Below are 15274 nucleotides of genomic sequence, written 5' to 3'. Positions count from 1 at the left end.
AAATCTAATCCGTTAATTTTTTTTAATCTAATGGTTGTGATCGATTCACTTAAAATATCATGTTTTTTTTTATGAAACTTAAAATATCATGTAATTGTGTTTATAGTGAATTGATTCCTAATTATATGTTTTTTCTCGACCAAATCTTTTTTTTTAAAAAAAAAAAAAGAAAAAAACTCTTGTAACAAAAAAAAAACTCAAAACGCTCTTCTATCTTGTTTCCTCTATCAGTGAAGAACATGAACAATAGAGGTAATCGCGGTGTGGTTTGATTCGATTTTGAGCATAAAAATCATCCTAACTGCAATATAAAAATGCACTCAATTCGTTTGGTTCGGTTGATTTTTAAAAAGTCATCCAAACAAACCAATGCGATTTGGATTGGTTCGGTTGGTGCGGTTTACAGCATAACGTTTCAGTACCAAACAATTTTAAACATAAAAAAAAAAAACTTGAAGTTCCAAAATAACATTTTTAGTACCAATAAAAATTGTTTATCCAAAATAATAATATAGTATCTTACAATTTTAAATATCCAAAAAAACAACTTGAATTTTCATAATAACATCACAGTACCGATAAAAGTTGTTTATCTAAAACTAGCGGGTCAGGCAGGCGCGGGTTTTGTCTAACTTATGTCAAAAAAAAAAGATATCCCTTATTTTATGTTCAGTTTGTTAATATAAGATTTTTGCTGCTAAAAAATATATGTGTCTTATATTATGGTGAGTTTGTTAATAAAAGATTTTTGTTGCTACTAAAAAAAATCAAGGGTATTGTTGGTATTATGAAAAGTTCACACCAAAACTCATTGTATCCTCTTTATATATAGTATAGATATAGATAACATTACAACACCAAAATAACATTACAGTACTGTTCTGGTGAACACTCAAAGGGAATTATATTATTAAATATATGAGAATAATATTACATAAGTTATCAAATATGGACTGATAAAAATATGTGTTGTCCTTCTTTTACAATGTAAATGTGAAGCTATTTATAGGCTGCAAATTTGCTTAATTAGTAAAATGGTCTCTTAAAGACATTTTTGGTTTCAGATTGGTCCCTTAAAGACATCTCCGTTAATCAGTTTGGTCCCTAAAAAGATGTCTGAATAGGACCAAACTGATTAACAGATATGTCTTTAAGGGACCTATTCGGACCTTTTTTTCTTTAAGGGACCTATTCAGACATTTTTTTTCTTTAAGGGACCAATGTGAAACCAAAAATATCTTTAAGGGACCATTTTACTAATTAAGCCGCTGCAAATTCCTTCTTCTTCAAGTTTGATCTCCTAGAACTTCGGCCACCACCGTCTTCTCCAGTGAACCAGCGCAAGAATAGGGGTGGTTATCCTTTCCTTCGTCCCCAAGCTATGAAGGTTATGGGGGTGATGATTTCTTCCACGAAAAGTTAAGCAGTTGACCATTTGGGAGAAGAAGATATTTTGGGCGTGATTCAACGTTCAAAACCAGTTGACGCCATGATACTTCATCTCGCCACGTCATGTTGTTTCGTCATCTCGCCTACTGGATCTTCATGGATAACTCTGATTGGGCTTTGTTACTTTTGGACTTATTGGGCCTAACTAATTTATCCCTTAGCCCATTGTCCAGTCCACAGCCCCCCATGCACGAAGCTCGGCGAGGTGAAGTGCTGATAAGAGGATTGAACGCACGTTCTTGAAGCTTCTCTGAAGGGGAATAATTTAGCACGTTTTTCTCATGCTCCCTCCACGTTCTTTCGCGCGCCTATACGCCCATTGCCGCTCATTTTAAGGAGGTAACTGCCATTAGGGTTTCCTATTAATCCACTTCTGAAGTCCCACGATGTACGCTTCCCTTCCTATAAATTCAGTGCTTCAAGTTGCATTTGAATAACCACTTTCCAAACAATCAAACTTCGCAAACACCTTCTAAGTCATGTCTGCTACGGGTTCTTCCTTTGAGTGTGGCCAATCTCCGGCCTCGCTTGTTATCAAGAGACTCTATTGTATGCTATGCATTGATACAGAAGAGTTGATGGAGAACTTTGATGACTTTTCTAAATTTATGAAAGAACTTAATGACTACGCATTGAGGCTGAACAAGGAGGAGAAACGCTTTCTGGATAGCGTTCTCCGCCTTCAGAAAGCACTAACTTCTGATGCTTCCTTCGTTATTGTTGTGGAGAATGTCAAAGAATGCCACATAGAGGTGTCTGAAGTTGTTAACAATCAGATTGAGATTGTGAAGGAAACCATGGAGGTGCAAGAAGAGATTCTGGGGATATGCTTCAATGAGGAGAAAAGGGTGGACGACCGCCTCGAATTTCTGCAAAAGGAGGTGAAGCCACTTCTGAAAAGGAAGAAGGCTCTTCAGGGGGAATTCCAGGACAATGTTACTAAGCTGATTTCAAGGCGCCGCTCCCTAGTTGACCTGCCGGAGAAGCAAAAGGAACTAAGGGGATATGAAGCCCATTGACGCCAATATGGAGAAGGCGAAGAGGTGCAGAAAGGCTTTAGAGGAGATGCATCATGACGCCGTGACGGTTGCCAAGAAGCTGGGGAGCCCTGTTGTGGAATGAAGCTTTAGTCCGCCCATTTTTTCTCATGCTTTATGTATTTGTTTGTCTTTCCTTTTTGTACTTTGAAATTTCGTTGTATTTTCCTTCCGTACCTTGAAGTTCAGTTGTACTTTTTCCTTATGATAATGAAGTTTATTTCCCTTTACGTATCGCCTTCCTTTGAGATCTCACTTTCTAACAAACTCACTAATCAAAGATTAATTCTTGAAAAGATAAAAACGATTCCCAAGTCGGTCAAACTTAAGTAGTTGCAACCGTCCATACATTTATTGCGGGCTGTTGATAATGATGCTAGGTTTAGGCAAGAAATTGCCTATAAATACTTGTTGCTTTCCCTTTTATTTTCACTAACTCACCTCAAGTATTAACGATGGAAAGAAAGAATACCAAGATGAATGTTGTCAAAGGGTCAAAATCCCAGAAAAGGAAGAAGATGGTGGAAGTATCTACTTCCAAATCCACACGTTATAGGAAGTCTAAGGAGGTTAAGGTGGAGACCATAATCCTTTCCTCAGATACCTCAAATTCTGACGGTACAGATGAAGATTACGCCGAATTTTTGAAGACGTACGATCCTCAAGAATCTTATCTTCATGCTGTTGGTGTAAGCCCTAGAGGCCAATTAATTATGATTGCATGATACTTGTATTGAATAATTCATTTATTAAATAAAGGCTCTTCTTTATTATGTTTATGTGTTAAAATAATAAAGTCCCTAGAATAGTTAGTTCGTTAAGTTGAACGTTAAGTATGACTTAATCGTGAGAATCCATTAAACATAAGAACATTATTCTTATGGCATCCGTAGTCAAGCTTTAAAGTGAAATGGGATAACATTAAAGCATAGAGACTATTATGTTGGTAGACTGATGATCACATCTCACGGATCATAGATAAAGAGTTATCAAGTCTTCACAAAGATATAAATGTTAAGGGTAACATTTGTATCGGATTGACCCACCGTGAGAATACTACATAGTGTGTTATGAAATGTCATAAGATATTCTCATAGTGATAAGTGGTGTATTCCACCCTTCGACTTGAAATCACTATGTACCCTAGATGTAGGAGTGTATTACCTTGTTGCCATTCAAACATTATCCGTAACAGGATGACTATAAAGTTGGTTGATGGGTATTCCACGAATCATGCTGAGGGACATGAGTGACCTAGATGGAATTTGCCCCTCCTACATAACAGGAGATATGTCTATGGGCCCAATATTGAACTTAGCAAGGGTGACATACTATGCCTTGTGTTCAATATAGACATAAGGGTAAAAGGGTAATTATACACAAGATATTTATCACGAAAAGGTTTGTCAGATCACGTGACATTCTTGTGACTTGGGTAGCAGTGATGTGTTGCTAGATACCGCTCACTATTTATAATATTGAGATTAATATTATTGCCAACGTCATAGGAACCTACATGGTCACACACATAAGGACAGTTAATGGCGAAGAAATAAGTATGACTTATTAGTGGGGTGCGATTAGTAACAGTAGGTTATTGGGCTTGCGAAGTCCAATAACCGCTTTGGCCTGAAGACAAAATAAGAAGCTCTATAAATAGAGCCGTATGCAATTCAGTCTGGTGAACACACACATAATCCGAATTTTGGAGAAACCCTAAAATTCTCTAAAACCCTAACCGCACTAAATCTCCCTCTACCGTCGTCTTGCAGCTAGCACTAAGAGGTGAACGGAAACTGTTCGTGTGGACCGGCTAGAGGTGCTGCGATCGTGCGGTGCTTGTGATCAACTCAGAATCGAGGAATTTGTTCTTCAAAGGTAATAACCGAAACCCTGATCATGTCCATTCGCAAGGATCCATCGAAGGAAAATTTTAATTTCCGCTGCGTTTTACATCTCTGTTTCGCTACGATTTTTCCTCACACGCTTCTTCGTCCAGTGAAGAAGATAGGTGGGATGCAGCTGATTGTGGTACTCATGTTCTTACATACAACATATATAGAGACGTTGGGTGGGATGCAAAGGCTAACAGAGTTAGGAGTGTGATTTCAGAAGCAGGGATGAAGAAGAAACCTGGATGCAGCATAATAGAAGTGGGTAATGAAGTTGAAGAGTTTCTTGCTGATGATCAATCTCATCCACAGGCACAGGAAATATGCAGGTTACTTGATTCAATTCTCAAGATGGCGAATTTAGAGCACTTCTAATGGGTGTAAAGCTAATTTTTACTGCCAAATTATCTTATTGATTTAGTATCATTGTAGTCTTTTGCAAGTGCTATACTTACGAGCTATGATAAAGAACACAATATATAAATTGTTATTCGTATAAAGAAATGAGTTTATACTAGAGTATGTCCTTGCATAAAGAATTTGGAGACTTGTTTAACTTTAGCCTAATAAAGCCTCTTGACTTGAGGCTTTATTAATTGAATCTCATGATTTGCTCTAATTATACAAAGTACAAAAATTGCATTGATGACTTGTCATTCAATAATCTGTAGTGATTTATATGAAATAGCCAGTACATTTTGATTTTTTTTACTACAAATTTGGTGTTGCATTACAGATTTTGTGTAAAGTATTCTACAGAAGTAGGCAATTTTATTTTCCATTCTGTTACTCATCTTTCATTTTTCATTGCATAGTAACCTCTTGCCTCTCACCTTGTTTGGTGATGAAAAAGTAGCAAGAAGCAATTTAGCATATTTGTATTTTGAAACACGGGTGTCAAGAACACTAATTCGAATGAAAATTATCTGCATCATAAACCATTGAAAATTGGTTTGAGTCTTTCAACTCCCAAACCAGGCCCCAAGTTCAGTGATATTTCTTACGACAGAATGCTGTCTATGATGCTTGAATTTGCTTAACTGAACAACATGTCAGTCACATAATGTAATCATCAGCATTTCGTCCCAAGAATTTGGCATCTATCTATCTTATCGAAGACATGTTAGTTCCTTCCAAATTTCATAGCAAAAGTAGCATGTTGCTCTCAAGTGTCCACCATTCTCTAGTAGTCATTAATTGTAAGGAAATGTGAGTGTTGTTTAGGACGGTTGTTACCTGAAATTAAATGGAGGTCATACAGATGACTGTGTGAGAGTATCTTTCAGGAGAAGACATAAAGCTGGCATAATACATCAAGACAATTCTGGGAAAGTTATCCCAAGTTCTCAACCTCATAGACAATATGCAGTAAAATGTTGAGAAAACATCATCCACGCAGTACCTGATCAAAATCAAGAATCAAAGTTTAACTTTGATTACCAGGAACTAGAATTACCACTTGTGAGTTTCTTTCTCTAGATTTCCCTATAGTTCTGACTTTTTTCAGATTTATGTAAACCCCTAATCTTTTAAAAACAACATTGGAGACTAGGAAGTTATTGCTTAAGTGGGAACTCTTTAGCATTGAGAAGGCTTTTGGTCCCCAAGTATGTTATTTGGGGCAAAGTTTTGATGGGTCTTTTTTTTTTTTTAATGGCAAATTGTTAGTATGTTAATTGTTATGTTAGTTTTGATGGGTCAGTTAAATTGACACCTATAGAAATGAGTTAAATATTACTTTTTTCTTTTCAATTTTACCATTTATATAAATTATTTTATTTACAATTAGTTCGTCTTTAGTTAATTCGATTATCATTTTTCATAAATTGCAGTTTTGGTCTCCAACGTTTCCTAATTATGCGATTTTAGTCCCCCTAGTTTCAAACGAGCGATTTTAGTCCCCCACGTTTGCCCCCTTTTGCATTTCTAGGTCCCTTTGACTATTTTGACCAAAAAATTGATGACATGAAATTTTGGTAACACATGTCTTAATTTTATTGGGCAACCTACAAAAATATTTTTTAAAAAAAAAACTAAAAAATCCAAGGAAGGTCACGTGGTATTTTTTTGTTAAAATATTAATCTAAAATTAAAAAACAATAATATTTTTTTTGCTAAAACAATTTTTTAGTAGGTTGTCTAATAAAATTATGACATGTGTCACCAAAATTTCATGTCATCAATTTTTTTTGTCAAAATAGTCAAAGGGACCAAGAAATGCAAAAGGGGGCAAACGTGGGGACTAAAATCGCTCGTTTGAAACTAGGGGAACTAAAATCGCACAATTAGGAAATGTGGGAGACCAAAACTGCAATTTAGCCAAAAAAAATACTGAAACTCTATATTTTCTTCGAATTTTACATGTCGCTTAAACTTGTTTTTACCATTTTATCATTCCTTATCAATCAAATACCTTAATATTTTTAATTTATCGGATAGAATTTTGTAACTTCAATTATTTTAACGATGAAAACAGAAAGATTAACATGTTAGAATTAAAATTTGAAACCATTTTGATACCAACCATTGTTCTATTTTTATTTTATTTTTGCCAACACCCAACACTCGGAGAGGAATATTGCAATATGAGCAAAGGGGAGGTCTATTCTTTATTGGTAAAGCGCCCAACAAGTTAGCTGACCCATGTGGAACAAACCGCTAGACACGCCATTGTTTCACTTTCAACTGTGTGTAACCAAAATTCAAACGTGAACCTGACCTTGGCCCCCAGTTAATAATTAGCCACTACTTTGCTGTATACTGCTTCTCTTATACACAAGTTTACAACATGATCCTCACATGATTTATGTACCAAGAAAACAATAAAATTATGCCCTTGTGATCTTTTACGATCATGTGCTCATGATTCACACTTATTTCTTACAATGCCAATTTGATTTTACTACTAGTAGCGTTACATTTAGGGCCTGATTGATTCGAGGTAAATGAAGGGGAGAGGGTAATCTTGACAAAAAAAAAAATCTTTTTATTAAATATATTTTTTTAAAAAAAAAAAACGTTTTTTATTCTTAAAAAAGAAACAAAATTTAAAAACAAATATTTTTAAAATGTCCCCTCACAATTTTAAATGTTCTATGAATTTTTTCCTCACAGGAATTTTTTTCCAGTGGATGGATGGAGGCAAAAATTTCCCCACAGGCACTTCGGGTGGGGATCGGGGACGAAGCATTCGTCCCCATGGATTCTCGGAATCCGTCCATATATGCTTTTTGACATGATTTTTTTGGATCATGACTTAATATTTTCTCAAAAGTAACTTTATTTGTCTAATTTGATTGGATATTTACCAATTATCAACAATTTTGAGATATTTTGGTTATGAACTTTTGTATAATTATGAAATATTTTGGCTATTAGGTTTTGTATGATTATTAGTAGCCAAATGTTTTTTGGTTATGAACTTTTGTATAATTATGAAATATTTTGGCTATTAGGTTTTGTATGATTATTAGTAGCCAAATGTTTTTTTGGTTATGAATGCATTATGTGTTGTTTTTATTTTTTTAAAAAGAAAGATGTAAAATGTTTTTTGGTTGTGAATGCATTATGTGTTGTATAGAAATTTTGTTAATATTCGATATCCGTGGATCTTCGCGGGTACTGTGGGGATGAGGACAAATATTCCCCGTGGAAACGGGGATGAAGACAAAAACTCTCCCACGGACACTTTGGGGCGGGGAACGGGAAAACTTCCCCCGCACATTCCCCGCCTCGTTGACATCCCTGGTTACATTTTAGAAAATCATACCAAATTAATTCACAAAGGATGCTTGGTTTTCTAATCTATGATTATATCCTTTTTGCCATTCTAGTGAATTTGCTGATTATTCCCGCAACTATATAGGCTATATACAGTGCCGGTCCCGATGATTTGGAGGTCCGGCTTAAATTTTAAAAGTGAACCCTTAATAAAAAAAATTAAAAATTCAAAAGAATAATCTTCATTTAAATTGTAAATAACATCAATAATATATAAAAAAATTGAACAATTAGTAAACTAACCTTAATTCTGAACAAGTTTTTATGTATGTTGATTTGTTTTTTTAGGTTAGTGTTGATTTGTTGTTTGCGGTGGAGTGAATGCTTTTTTGGAATCCTAATTGTGTTCATGTTACTGTGCATATACTTTTTCCTATTTACTAGAACATCGACCCCGCACGGGTCTGGTTAGCTCTAAGATATATAATGATTAAATAAAATATGATAATTCCAATAATGTAAGGTATATGAAAAAAGTTGAGTAACATTAAACGATAGTTCAACAATAATTTTGGATAAATACTCATACAAAGAAAATTATGTTATATTACGGAAGACTTCCTTATAGACCACATTCGAAGTCTTAGTCGTATCTTCACCGTTGTCATCGATCATCAATATTTTTAATCCTTTTCAAGAAGTAACTCTTGAAATTACAACATACAACTGACCATATGAAAACACTGACGACGGAAGATATATCCCAACATACTTTAAAGATTGTCCCTGACTCTTATTAATAGTCATCGCAAAAGAAATCATTATAGGAAATTGTCTCCGTTGAAATTTAAAAGAAATTCTCACGTCAGATGGTGTCAGAGAAAATCTAGGTATGAAAACCTGATCACCAATATTACTTCCTGAAATAATTTTTCCTTCAAGAACACGTTTTCCCAATCTCGTAATAATAAGTCTTGTTCCATTGCATAATCCTAATTTTTGATTCAAATTCCTTAATAGCATAACTGGAACTCCAACTTTAAGTCTCAACTTGTGATTTGGAAGTCCCGACGTAGAAATCGTGTTCAAAAATTCGGGAGTATGACAACATCCACTGTTTGACCGTCTACATTTTGTGTGAGTGGAGTATCATAACTCAAATATGTATTTTCTTCACCAGAAATTAAATCCAACATATAATCATTTATTGTGTCGACTATTGAATTTTTAGGAGCTAATATAGCTCTATTTTGGAAATACGTTATATCGTTCATGTTTTGTAAAAGTTGGGGATAAGTGCTTTCAACGATAGAAGCAAGAGGATCACCTGAATTTGGAATCAATAAATCTGATGGAATGTCAAGTTCTAAATCATCGTCGTTGTCATCTCCAATTTCTCCATCGCCAACACCCAAAATCCATTCATAAAACAATCTTTTTTGTTCAACGTCTGCACTCGAAGCACCACCGAGAAGCCTCGTGTTTTTAATCAATGTTAAAACTTCACAAAAATTCCAAAGAATCGAAGAATTAATAGTAGCATGAACAACTTCTGGGCTTGTACCTTTGGGTATTACTGGTAGAATTTGTCTAAAATCTCCACCAAAAACAACAACTTTTCCACCGAAGGGAATGTGTTTATTTTTTTCATCAACAGACTTGAGAATATCTTTTAAAGTTCGATCAACAGCTTCGAAATAGTGTTTGTGCATCATTGGTGCTTCATCCCATATAATGAGCTTTGGTTTTTGTATTAATAGCGCCAAAGGGCTTTTAGGAACTATGGTACGTGTTGAGAACTCGTCAACATTTAGAGGAATACAAAACCTTGAATGTGCTGTTCCACCGCCAGGTATAAGCAATGAGATCGACATCGACTCATCCCAATCTTTAAGGAAGAGATCAGCGATCCCACTTGAGGCAACTGTTAAAACTATCTCACCTTTTGAGCGTAATGCGGCTGACATGACCCTCCAGATAAATGTCTTCCCTGTACCGCCATAACCATAAAAAAAAAAAACACACCAGGTTTATTTTCGTTAACTCGTGTCATGATTATGTCATATACTTTACGTTGCTCTGAAGTCATAGTTGACATCAATCTAACATGTTCCTCAGCTAATGATTGTCTGTTATAATTCAATTCGTCGTGTATTAAACTATTTTGTATATCAGGAACTAATGATGTGTCTGCTCTAGGCATTGGAGGATAATCTTTTAAACTCTTCCCACAACTACGTAACATCATCTCAATATCTGCTAGTGCATATTGTATCAATTGATCATCAGTTAATTTTAAATCTGCAATGTTAAAATCAAAATAATGAATGTGATTAGTGACATGACTATGGTCGTGTTTGGTTGTATTGTAAAAAAAATTGATTTAGCAGGATTGAGTTTGATAATAACTTTCCAAATCTCACATGATAATTATTCTCTAAATTTATGATCCGGTAGAAAAAAATCATTGATCAAGAAAGCCATAAAAATATTTCGTGATGAATAATATAGTCAACAATAATTTTGATAAGATATACTTTTAAAATTGATGGTACTTATCAATTATTGCACATAATTTTAATCACAATTGGTATACTTGCCATAGTGGTTGGAAATATTGTCTCGCACTGAAGGGTTGCGGGTTCGAATCCTAGTCAAGACAAAATTGTATTATTTTTTAATAAAAATTGCAAGATAAAATGGAGGGAAAACAAATTAGGGTTTAGGATTTGCTTGTGTATACAAGCTTATAATATAAAAGATTAGCCTAATTCATTCGATAGAATTAAAGTAAAATTACAATGGGTATAAGAAATTTTTTTTTTATACCCCAACATTTATCTCTCTACCCCTACAAACTAACCAATATTCCTATTTTACCCCTTACATAAAACTTAAAAAAATGAGTTTTGAATATTTAGCCACAGTTATGCCGTGGCTAAATGTCACATTTTTTCGGAATACTTTTCCCTAAGTCTTCCGGTAACAAATGTAACCCGGAATAGCTAAAAAAGTGTTCTGGAATGAGTTAGCCACGGTTAAACCGTGGCAAAATATTAGAATATGCAAAATTCATCCCTTCCTTCTTTCTCACCATGACCAGAAATTATTAGGGATTGATGTGCTCTTAAACCTAATTAAAAAACCCCCAAATCCATAAAACTAAATCATGTTGAAGTTTTAAGAAATCAACAGACCCATTTGGTATACACAATTGATGAAAGATTGAATTTCAAGAAAAATAATACCTTCTGTTCTTAATTGACATGTGAGGTAATTAGGGTTTTTTTGGATCTATAGATACCACGGTATTGGCTTTGGCAATGATAGCGTCTGATATCTTCGAATTTTGGTATTTCAACACTTTGCAAAGCTTCTTCCATCGTTGATGAAACGAATTGTTGGGAAATTGTAGTGTTCGATTTGAAGGAGAATGAATGAGTGAAGGTACACATGATTAAACAAAACATTCCAGATCTAATATTTGCCACGGTTAAACCGTGGCTAAATATTACCGGATCACTTTTTTAAACTGTTCCGGTTTAATGTTCCGAAAATTTTGACATTTACCCACGGTTTAACCATGGCTAAATGTTTGAAACTCATTTTTTAAAGTTTTTGGAAGGGGTAAAATGAGAATATTGATTTGTTTGTAGGGGTAAAGAGATAAATGTTGGGGTAGAAAAATAATTTTCTGGGTATAATATTGCAGTATAAAATTCTTTTTGAGGCCCAGCGATGCAGCACATTGTGCACCGGGCCTTGGCCGGCCCTGGAGCCTATATAGCCTATAGGATCAATAACTATTCTAAACCTCTTTGTTTTTCTTTAGCTAAATTGCACTTTTGAAGTTTTAGAAACTTGCAATTTTGGCTCCTAATTTTTAATCCTAAATCCAAAAATAGTAAAACAATGAAAACACTTTTGGTCTTTCATATGCAACAACTGCAGTCTTTGAGTCTTTCATATGCAAATTTGTCCAATGGAGTTAATTGGTGTTGGATCTCGATTAGATTTGACGCCTATATTTGTAGTTTCTTTCTTTATGCTAGCCTGCTAGGCCTGTCATGTTATGCTTGATAGCAGAGGAGTTGGTGGTTGTATACCAGATGTAATGGTTCTGGCGTTTGGGTGATTGGGAAATTGTGACATCATAATGTATGAATTTTGTAAGATGGTGGGTCTATGTAGGGGTGATCGTATCCGAACCAATCCAAAAGTAAAACCGCAAATCGAACCAAACCAAACCGAAAACCGCAAAAACCGCATTTGGTTTGGATGTATTTGGATGGCTTTCTTACTGAACCGCAAACCGCAAAACCGCAAAAACCGCGGATAACCGCAAAAACCGCATTAAGTTACTATTATATATTTATATTCCAATATCGTAAAAGAAAATATATTTATATTCCAATATACATGCCCAATTACCAAGTCAGTCGACCAATTTAATCGAACTTCAAGTTGTTTTTATTTTTTGTACTGAAATTTTATTTTGGTGTTGTAATGTTATTTTAAATAAACAAATTTTATCGGTACCGTGATGTTATTTTGAAAATTCAATTTTTTTATATATTTAAAATTGTAAGTTACTATAATGTTATTTTGGATAAATAATTTTTGTTGGTACTACAATGTTATTTTGGAACTTCAATTTTTTATTTTTTTTTTATGCTTAAAATTGTTCGGTACAATCGTTATGTTTTAAACCGCACCAACCGAACCGATCCAAACCGCATTGGTTTGGTTTGGTTTGGTTTGGATGACTTTTTAAAAATCAACCGAACCAAACCGAACCGCATGCATTTTTATCTCGCGGTTAGGATGACTTTTATGCTCAAAACCGAACCAAACCGCACCGCGATCACCCCTAGGTCTATGTATTAGTCTTTGTTTGGCATATCTTTATCTTATGCCTATTCTCTTTCAATAATAATATTTGCTTTTGTCTTTTTTTAACTAGAGATGATGCAAATAGATGATTCAATCACTCATTTTCATTGTGAAAACAACAACAACAACAGCAGCAGTGAAATAGATGATACTTTCACTTATTTTCGTTTCAAAATTGACCTTTTGTAAAATGATTAAGATAGAGAAAATGCTATTTTGAAAATTAGAGGGTTAAAATCACAAGTTTTTAAAATTTAGAAGGTTAAAAATGCAATTTAACATTTTTCATTTTGGTAGATAGTTAAACCTCTTCGTTAACCCACTTTGTTTCATTAACAGTGTATTTGATCCAGGGTAAATAAATTATAATTTTGTTATAACTTAATAAATTTTGTTCTAAATATAGTTCAGTTTGTAGTTGTAAAGAGGTTGCTATGTACCGACTCAAGTTTGAATCCATGATTCTACAATTTTGTTTTTTTTTGACAAATACAATTTTTTAATTTAAAATGTAAGTCTAGCTACTACATTATGTAAAAAAAAATTAAACATAATTATTATTTAATGGAAATAACCTTGAATAATATAATCTCGATTCTCATTGGACAATTACTTGGCTGAGAATAAATTATTAGTATTATTTTTTGGATCAGAAGAACAGATTATTTTTATCATCTTCATTAAATTGTTTTGAGATAATAATAAATTAATTCATTAAAAATAAAAGTTATATTAAAAAAATATTAAGATAGAATTTTAGCCATTAAACTATCTAACTAATAAAAATAATCCGTCTACATCTAACATATATAAATACTAAAATATATAAACTGATTTTTGCATATTTCAAGGGATTATTAGAACACGTCTTCTTCATTGCTTCGTCTACATCTAACATTTTCTTTTGTGGATATGTACATCTATTTTTTTCTTTGGTGAACCTACATCTAATATTTCCACACTTGTTTATTGCTTTAAGCGCACTAATAAAAAAAATAACTTTTAAAAAAAAACTTGCTTATTGCTTTGACTTGATCATTATTAAGAGGATGCCCGGCAGTTGTTTGGCAGAAGGTAGGCATGCAAGAATATATTATATTGATATTATTGTGAAAAATCTTAAAAATTATATATATATATAAAAAAAATAGATATGATTTAGTCTTAAAAATGTAACTCGTTGTCACATTGGTCAAACTAGTATCCGGATCCGTGCCAAGCACGGGTTAAAAAATGACTATAAAAATTAAGATTTTAATATTTCAAATTTCATAATTATCTAACACAAAAATTGATAAATTACACTAATATATATGTTTAATAAGTCACCAAATTTTTTTGTCTTTAAAAATCTATGTAACAAATTTTGCTACTTCAAAAATTAAAATGCCAATAATTAAATAATGACTAAAATTTTGGAAAAAAAAATAAGCCCAAAAAATCATTTTTTTTAATAAGGGATCTAAATTTTACTTTTATGAAAATATGAAGACCAATATACATTTAAATTTATTTTTATTACAAAAACAATTTAACACAATTCAAATTTGCTGCGCACATAAAATAAAGTGGAGTAGTTACATTCGAAGATCATCTTTTTATTTCTAAACTTTTGACTTTCTGCATTTTATTTAAAGTAAAATAGTTACATGCGAATATCATCTTTTTCTTACGGTTAGCCTGACATAATTCGGTTCCTGCTTTATCCTTACTCAATCATCGGAAGTTTGACACTTCCTCTATTTTTACTCGATGTGGCCTCCAGGAAACGACTTTCCTTCATTGTGTTCAGGACTATACATTCTCTAGAAACCTTTGGCACCACATTGAATTCAATGAACTTTCTTCTCTATAATTGACGCACATGATTAGCTCCATGTGTCCCCAAGCTAATTCCTTCTCGGCTGGTGTTTGGTGTATGGAGATATCATAATTTAATTTATTTAAACAATGAATCTTGTCCTTAAATCAGCTATACTTCAACATCCAGAGCTTGGTAGAGATTTTCACGTCTTTTTTCTCCTCTAATCACGTTGGTACAGGTTCATCAAATGGAACAATGAAAACTTCTCTTGTGTGGTTCTCAACATTGACGGTAGTTGTGTAGGTTCCCCGATTAGAGCTAGTTATGAGGGTCTTATCAGATACAATTTATATTTTTACTTACCAGACTTTTCTGGCTTCATTCGTGAGTCATCTGACATGATGCTTGCGAAACTTTATGTTGTTTATAGAGGTCTTACATTGGCCAAAAACTTGGCTATTGAAGAACTTGTTTGCTAC

General features: G+C 33.6%; 1 pseudogene; it reads right to left on the bottom strand.

Moving 5' to 3' along the window:
• Positions 1 to 8719: 8719 nt before the first annotated feature.
• Positions 8720 to 11481, bottom strand: LOC123914919 (annotated as a pseudogene).
• Between the last annotated feature and the right edge of the window lie 3793 nt (positions 11482 to 15274).

The sequence above is a fragment of the Trifolium pratense genome, linkage group LG3, assembly GCF_020283565.1.
Source record: "Trifolium pratense cultivar HEN17-A07 linkage group LG3, ARS_RC_1.1, whole genome shotgun sequence".
NCBI classification, from domain to species: Eukaryota; Viridiplantae; Streptophyta; class Magnoliopsida; order Fabales; family Fabaceae; genus Trifolium; species Trifolium pratense.
The sequence above is the reverse complement of the archived record's forward strand: the minus strand, read 5'-3'. Positions and strand labels throughout refer to the sequence as shown.